This window comes from Dipodomys spectabilis, unplaced genomic scaffold, assembly GCF_019054845.1.
Source record: "Dipodomys spectabilis isolate Male_0828 unplaced genomic scaffold, ASM1905484v1 ptg000041l, whole genome shotgun sequence".
Taxonomy (NCBI): Eukaryota; Metazoa; Chordata; class Mammalia; order Rodentia; family Heteromyidae; genus Dipodomys; species Dipodomys spectabilis.
Genome location: NW_024870718.1, coordinates 1,484,430 through 1,493,562, shown reverse-complemented (window position 1 = coordinate 1,493,562; position 9,133 = coordinate 1,484,430). Strand labels below are relative to the sequence as shown.

The window sequence follows — 9,133 nt, the reverse complement described above, 5'->3', positions numbered from 1 at the left end:
AATGCATTACTATATTTTCTGTCATCTTTTTATATTATGGTCATAGAAATGAGTTTTATTTTTATTTTTTCTTAGATACTAAAGAGGAGTTTAATTCATTTGCTCTTCTTATTGACCATTAATTTACATATGTTCTTTAAAGAAATAACCTGTTTAGGAAAAAATTTATATGTAATTAGAAGATATAAAAGTAGTTAAGACTCAAGATCAATGTCGAATTAACATTGTAGCATTAACAAATATGTGCCCTCTATCAGTTGGATATGTTTTCACTTTTTTCATAGAATTATGAAAGGTCATCAGTTGATATTAACCCATTTATTCTTGCTTTTCTTTAGCCACTAATGTTTTCCATTTCAAATGTTTAGAAACCTTTACTGATCCAATGCCATGAATTTTTACATTTACATATTATCAGTTTTTATATCTCACATTTAGTTTGATAATCATTTTTTATTTTAAATTTTTGTATAATGTTTAAGGTAGTAGTGCAAGAACATTCTTTAAATCTAGAGAAGCAATAGTGCCAATACACCTATTTAAAATTCTATTTTTATTTGATAAAGTTCATGGCATCCTTTTAAAAATCTTTTGACCATAAAACTAAGAATTTATTTTTAATAAATCTGTTACATTCTTCTGGGTGTCTGTTCTTATAGTAGAGCTATTTTGTCCTCACTACTAAACATGGTAATAAGATTCAAATCTAGTATGAGGTCTCAAGCTACACCATTTTACAAGATTGTTCTGAATGATCTGTATTCCTTGAACTTACATGTGAGTTTATTGAGCAGGTGGACCAATATCCAATAACACAGTTATCTAGATGTTTGATAGTCACTCATATTTTGCACCTTGTGAAAACACAAGGCCCCAGAGATTATATATAGAAAAATGTCTTTAGAGAATGCTTGAAGCCACTAAAATTAATTTAGGAATGAGTTAAAATTTAGATAACACTACAGCATAATATACCTGAATGATAATGACTTGAGAGCTGTACTACAGAGGAGAGTGAGAGGGGACAGAATGATGGACCATATAGGAGCTGTATGCCATTAGTATTTTGTTTCAAAAGACAGAAAGACGACAGAGAAGAGAAGCAGGAAAATAATCAACTGTCCTGAAACAAGTTTCTTTTTAATCCACCTAATAGTGTGGGCTGAGAGTCAGAGAAGATTGGAAAAATAAAATAAAAAATAAAGCATTGTATAGACCTCTTACAATGTAAAGAAATTGTAATAGGAATATGATAATTATTTTCCAAAGAAATAAGAGAAAGAATAAGTAAGTCTAATGGCAAAATGAAGAGAGAAAAGAAGCAAAGTAAAACCTTTATCAATAACGAACACAAGGGTTTGAAAGTGGAAAGGCAGTAGAAATATTCTAAATAACAGTAAAATTTGCTAACGTGGATAGAATATGGATCACATATTATCATATATAATTTTGAAAAATCACTAGTAATGAAAATTTAAAAGTCATAATTTAAAACACTACATTACAACTAGACAGTATAGTGCAGTGCAAAAACCTTGGCCTAGCATATGTGAAACCATGGATCTGACCCCCCCATCATTACAAAGTACACACAAAGCACACACACACACAACCACACACACACACACACACACACACACACACACACACACACACACACACACCACGCACACACATTTAGAATATTGATATTATTATATTAAACCGAGGAATTTATCACAAATACTAAAAGAAGGTTAATATATGAAATGATAATATTGCTCATACTATTTAAAAGTTTAGGAGAAATAAAAGACAATATACTTGGATTCTTATAGAATAAGTAAATTGAAAATTAAGAAATAGAACACATGAGAACCTTTGCAAACATGTTTTAAGTAATAAACATTTTGAAACATGTATCGTTTTATTTTGACAAAAGATTGAGGTTACTGGTGTTTTAACTCAAGATTTAGAATATGATATCCAGGTGCGTGCTCCATATCTTACTATTGATGGCTATATCTCTAATCATTTCACTATGGATATTTTTAGAATAAGGTCTCATAGTTTCCCAGGCTCTCCTGAATTACAAACCTATTTGCAGTTCCTCCTATAGCTAGAAAATGAAGCCACAAATCACCATGCCCAGCTCAAACTTTTTTAATTCAAGTACAAGAAAGTAAATTTTCAAAAAGTGACCAGATAATGAAGCCTTTCTTAATAAAGTATGTGTTTCTTGAAAATACAGCTAGTATTTGTTACCTGGAAAAATATGTTTAGAACTATAAGAAAATAAATTTATTTAAATTCACCAACCATATAAAATTAAGAAAATAATTTTTTCTATTCACATGTTAAATATTTTAAAAGCAAAATATATGTGTCTGATTAATTTACATGTGTGAAAATTATGCAATTAAATTAACTAATCCTACAGCTCTGAAAAAAGAATTACCCTAATGAAACAAAAGAAAATAAGTAATTAAGTTCAAAATTTGAAATTTAGAAAATAAAATGAAGTGTACTCTTTAGGTGACAAGTAAATGTAAACCTTCTGTATATCAATTTTATAATAAAAATGCATGAACAAAGAAAGAAAAAGTACCCATTGATCAATAGCAATTGCAAAAGCATCAGTAGTTGTATGAGTGTACAAAAAAATTGATGGAGGAGATAACAATGTTCCTTCCATAAGGAATGTACTCATTATCTTACTTATGAAAATGTAACTCCTAAGTAAATTACCTTTACAATAAAATTAAATTGAAATTAAAAATAAACCAAAGAATATACCAATTAAGAATTCTTAGATGGAATGCTCTTCCTCCATCAGAAAAAATGACATTGCCCCATTTTTTAGGAAATGGAAACACTTGAAAAAATTATGTTGACTTAATTAAGCCAGGCCCAAAGAAACATAGGTTCCATGTTTTCCCTTATTTGCAATAACTAGTCTTTGTCTGAGTCAATTAGGAAAGGTCAGATAAGTTCATGTTAGATGAAATGAACCTCAAGATAAGTATTCAAATTTTTTTTCTTTCATGCGATTATTTCCAACATATTTATGACATTATTTCTTTGTTGTTTTATATGTCCCTCCCACACGGTATAATCCTTGCTTTCACTGTATTTGCTGTTGGTATAATTTTTGGAGGGGAAGGGAAAAAACAAATAATTTAAATAGGGATACAGGTGGGCCCATTGCAACAATGAGATGTACAAGAGGTTATGTCGAAAAACAAACTTTACAACTTTGGATGTGCAGGGGCGGAGGATTGGGTTGGGGGGGAGAGGAGGGGATGGGGACGGATGGGAAGTGGAAACAAAGGAGGAGGCAACAATGCTTGATAAGAAATGTACTCATTGTCTTGCCCATGTAATTGTAACGCCTCTGTACAATATTTTAACAATAACAAAAATTCTTAGAACCCATTGGTTAAAAACTTAGTAAAGAACTGCCCCAAGTACACAAGGAATATATTTTGATGATACAATTTAAATACTTAAACTTCAACAGAGAAGCAAAAAGTTTAAAAACTGTTACACAGTAAAGTAATAAATCAGTATATATTACTATAATAATCATTAGAAGAATTTTTAGTGGTAGTCAAATATGTAAGAAATGAGGCAATTTGCCATTCGTTTGCACTTAAGAAGAGAGGAAGAATTTTCTAGGTCCTTTTAAATATATCATAAGTTTAACGAAGAAACTATTCTGCCATATCATATGATAATCAGATAAAGATTATATTAGAGCAAAGAACAGATGCTACTATGTTTTTGGATGTTAAGGTATATACTTATTTTGGTGGGGATTTCAACTTGGTGTATTGTTCTTGCTAGGCAGGCATCATATCAGTTGTTAATTTTAGGGTAGGGGTTCCCTTTCCACAAGAACATGCACCTGATCTGTCCTTTTAGCCTTCCCATCATCAAAGGCATCAGAGTTGCACTATCTACCATGGCTGGCCTTGATCCTGCAGTCCTTCCAATTTTAGTCTCTAGATAGTGCAAGATGGTGGAAATGATCCAATGCACCCAGTTATAGATTAAGAAAGTCCACTAAAATGTGGCCTGGGTTCTGTTCTCAAGCCTCCTAAGTAGTTAAGAGTACAGTTGGGAGCGCTGGTGCCAAGCAGTAAATATTTTTAAACAATTAGGCATATATGACTTAGACTTGTGATTACCTCAGGAAAAGTATAAAACAGCAGTGAAGCATAGAGTACAGGCAGCATTTTAACAAGCTACTCAGAGACTGAATCAGCTTAGCTAGCTACTCGGGAGGCTGAGATCTGAAGACCACTGTTCAAAGCCAGTCCAATCATGACAATACATGTGATTATCTCCAAAAAACCATAAGTGGAGTAGTGGCTTAAGTGGTAGACCACTCTCCTTGACCAGAAGCTTTGGAATAGTGTCTAAGCACTCTCAAGCCTCAGCAATGAATAATGCATGCATGAGCAATGCACATGCGTGTGTGTGTACACGCACATGTGTGGATGCACACACACACAGAAATGATTATTTCAATGCAGAGTTCTTTATTTTTTTTACCGTGCTGTACTTTATTTCCCTGTATTAGTTCACCAATCAACAAAGTCATCTAAGCACCTATTTACATACAACTCATCATGTTTCTCTAAAGTCTACTCTCTTTTTGGAAGCCTGTTTTTATTTGACATAAAAGTAAATTATTCAGGAGGTCAAGTAATCTCCCTCAACTCTGTAGTGTTACCTGATTTTTTAGGCTCTCCCTAGCAATATGATTCTGTGAAATCCTGGATCAAGCAGCGTATTTCATTCACGGGAAGGGAAGCCTCTGTCAAACAATTAGTAATAGGTTTTTCTCCTCCTGGCAAGCATCTGAGTTTTATTATATTTGAATAATTCATGATAAGTCTGTGAATGCCAAAGACTGCTGTGAAAATAAAAAGACCCTTCTCAGTGATAAGCATTTGTGTACCATTCCTAGATATGAAGATGTTTAAATATTACTGAAATTGGTTTGGAATAAATAAAGTTCAGCTTGACTATCTTGAGAAAGAAGAATTGGTTTCTCAGCACTTTAGGTAAGAACTTGAGTGAAAGAAACCAAATGAAAAATGAGGAACCACTGAATACATATATTCAAATGAAACAAACGAACCCAAAGAAAACACAAATTAATTCAGTATTCAAGAACCTGCAGGAAATGCAAAGATTTATTTAAAAAATCAGCTATGGTAAGCTTATGAAAAACCTGACTATATGGGAGTCTACTGTTGTGAGGATAGTGGTTAAAGCCCAGACTGGACATAAAGATCTGTACACAATGCCAGACACCTGTTAATCTAAATTCCAGGAAGAATAATATCAAGTGGACTGAGCCCATGATCATACACAAGTAGGAAGCCAGATTCTATCTGAAAATTAATCTGGATAATTTAGGGCTGGGGGCATGACAAACTGGTAAGAACACCCATTTAGGAGACACAAGACACTAAATTCAAACTTTAATATTATGGATGTTAAAGAAAAAAGCTATGACTTCAAAGAATTGGAATAATTGTAAGATCTGAGTATTTGTGGGGAGAAAAATCCATTAGAGAGATACAGTGAACCCATGTTTCAATGCTTTCTACTTAAGTAATAATGTTATGTGGTACTCCAGACATAACAGAGTTACCTTGCAAAAATAACTGAGCATGGATGTGCATTTGGGTGATGAAAATACTCTATTTACACAGGTATTATTTAAATAGATTTTTTTGGTAGATTGTAGTTTTTGAATTAAGAGCCTGGGTGATATCCCTGAGCATTTTCTCCACATGTGACCACTTAATTTATTTTTAATTGATTAATTAATTAATTAGTTTGATGCTAATACTAGAGCTTGAAGTCAGGGCCTGGCTCTGTCTCAGAATTTGTCATTTTTTTGTTTTAGTTTTCTCAAGGCTAGCATTCACTGCTTATACCATAGCTCCATTTCTAGCTCCATAGCTCCATTTCTAGCTTTTGCTGGTTACTTTCAAATCAAGATCTAATGGACTTTTTTTTCTTGGTCTGGTTTCAAACCACAATTCTCAGATTTCTTCTTTCTGATTAGCTAGGATTAAAGCCATGATCCACCAGTGTGGCTTCTACTTTTTCCTCTATACTTATTTAATGCACATATTTAGATAATAATGTAAAACTGAGAGTATAGAAGAAAGATGTACAGTCATGATATTGTCCTGTCACAAATTCAAGTTAGTAAAGTAAATTTCTTCCTAAGACCATACAAAAAAATACCATAATATAGTGTAAGAGAACTCAGTATTGAACAGACGAGCTTTAAGAGCTTTCTAATAGATCCATTATTTATTGTTACTCAACATTAGGAAAAATGTATAATGCAGTAAGTAAAATGGAAGTCCTTTGGAAGACTACTTAAATTCCTTGTTTTTTTAAAGACACTTGTTTTCATCTAAAAAAAATAGGCCTGTCTATTGTCTTCGTGTGATTTTGATGATTGAATATGCTTAATGAAAAGTCAAAATGGATTAGTAGTCCTTTGTTATCAATTCTGACTTTTTCTTTTTGGAGAATATAATGATCAAAGCAATAGTTCAGAATCAGCAAACAAGAGGTCAGAATCATGCTTCCAGTGCAAGTGGGTCACCAGTAAGTAATCCTCAATACCAGTTTCCACAAAGTTTTCTCACAGATACAATCAGCCTGCCTTTTCTAGCTGCTTTCCTAGCCTGTACCTATTCCTTCATTGTACAGGAAAAGTGTGATTCAACTGATTTCAGTCAGATCTGTTACTAGTGCTATCAAGGATTTAGATTCTTATGTAGGCTATTAAAAAGGTATTTACTAATTTCAAGTAAATACATAAATTCTATTTCCATCTTTTTTTTAAAAAAAATTTCTGCTTGTTCTATAAATTGATCAGAGGCATGGATTTTGTGGATAGCTCATCTCTGTCTTTCATGGCTCTCATAGATAATATGATTGCTCCATAATTATTCTAATTTATATTGTTTTATATTTTGGGTTGCATCATTTCAGTTTCTGCACTGCCATTTCCCAAATCATTTATATAGGAGGCATTATTTCACATTTTCTCATTCCTAGAATAAGTTGCACATGAGGACACCACTGGTCCTCATTTTCAGTCTGTACCTTTGAATATGGAGGAACATCTTTCCTCTGCTCTCCATTTATTCCCTAATCTCCAGTTAGAATAATTTCGAATAGTAAAAATGGAAAAAGAAAATAAATCATGGTGAAAAAACATACGCAGAGAATTCACCAGATATTTCTGACCAGTTCAACCAACATGAACTATTAGGGAAATACATGGACACCTCATTTCCACTGGCACTCAATGTATCTGGTTAGGCAATTCTAATGAAGATGAGGAACAAGATGAAAGTGTGAGGAATGATAAAAATTGCAAGAAAAAAAATGGAGAAGGATCCAAGCAAATTTCTTCTTTGGGCTGCTGAAAATAACCAGCTTACTACAGTGCAGAGAATACTTTCCAAAAAGGCTACTCATGTGAATACTAGGGATGACGATAAGTATACTCCTCTTCATCGGGAAGCCTACAGTGGACACTTAGACATCGTCCGTGAGTTGGTGGCTCAAGGGGCACATGCAATAACTGTAGATGGCTGGACACCCCTGCACAGTGCATATACATGTAATAATACCAGAGTGGCTTCTTTCTTCTTCATGATGCAGATACCAATGCCCAAACTAAACGCTTTTTGACCCCCTTGCATCTTGCTGCTGGTAATTGAGATAGCAAAAATACACTGGAACTGTTGAACCAATATGTCAAACCAGGTCTGAAGAACCACTTGGAAGAAACTGCATTTGATATTACCAAAAGGATAAGTATGTATCACTACCTCTTTGAAGTTGTAGAAGGCTGTACAAATTGTTCTCCTAAATCCTAATGATTCGGTTAATTTTCTTAAATTTCAAAAATGTCATTAATTCCTTTTTGTCAATACAACATATTTTCACAATCCAAATAACAACAATATCTTATAGTAACAATTCATGGATTCTGTGGAGTTCTTCAAAGTGAATTGTCTGCTTTTGATGTCAAAATGTATTCAAGAGTTTTTGTATACATCTATAATGATTTATGCAGAGTTTGTGATTTTGTTGATCGGAAATAATTTTAACTTATCTGTTGAAATGAGTAGTATAGAAACTAAAGATATTTCCGGTGTTTGTCTGAAAAAGTATATTTTAAAATATTCTATATTCTATGTTTGTATAGTGTCCATAATCTATTTTATTCTCTCCTAGATATAATACATTGAATTCTACATTGTTTTATAACATATAGGTTCATTAATGTGTCCTTTCAGATTACATTCCATACAGAAACAGTTTAAGATTCCTTTTTTTCCCCTAGGTCCTTTTAGTATTATATTTCTTTGGGATAAAACAACAATGTTGTCTAATTTCAAAAGTTGTGTAAAGGTTATGCTATGTAAAGGCCTTTCTAAGGTGAAAATTTAATACACTGATGTCAAAGTAACTTTTAATTATATGAATTAGGTGTATTGTTACACTTGTAATTTTGTAATCAATTTTTTAATAGCTGTTTTTCATTTCTTGCATCTGAAGAATGAAACATTTTGAATACTTCACAAATTTTCATATCATCCTTGTACAAGTGCCATGTTAATCTCTGCATTGTTGTAATTTTGGTATACAAGCTGCTGAAGAATGTAGCATCCTGTAAATTTTAGTAGTTAATGATGAAATATTTATACAGGCTTATATGCTTAGGTGCCTATTTGTAACAAGGAAACCTTATTGTTCCTAAAAATGCTATTAATCTTATTTCCCTAAAATTCTGTGAATAGTTGAAAAAAATATGTTGTTCAGTTGATTGCTCACATTTGCAATTTTTTTGTCAATGACTATTTTAAGTCTTTTTCACTTAGAATTTGATCAAACTTTCAAGTATTAATAGCTAAGTCCAAAGGAGACGGCTTTTTCAAGTACTTATTTATCCAACTGTGTTAGATCTGTGGAGCCAATGGATTCAAACTAAGCCTTGTTTAAGAGCTACTTCTAAACATATGCAGCTGAGATTTTCCCAAATGAGGTCTTACTGGTACAAATGTCTACCTGACCCTTTACCCTTTTTCCATGTAGG

The 9,133-nt window shown here is 32.6% G+C and overlaps 1 non-coding gene across 1 annotated transcript; it reads right to left on the bottom strand.

The window, feature by feature from the left end:
- Nucleotides 1–8,599: 8,599 nt before the first annotated feature.
- Nucleotides 8,600–8,706, bottom strand: LOC122106440. Its single transcript, XR_006147183.1, has one exon. It is a non-coding gene; the product is annotated as a U6 spliceosomal RNA (small nuclear RNA).
- Nucleotides 8,707–9,133: the final 427 nt, after the last annotated feature.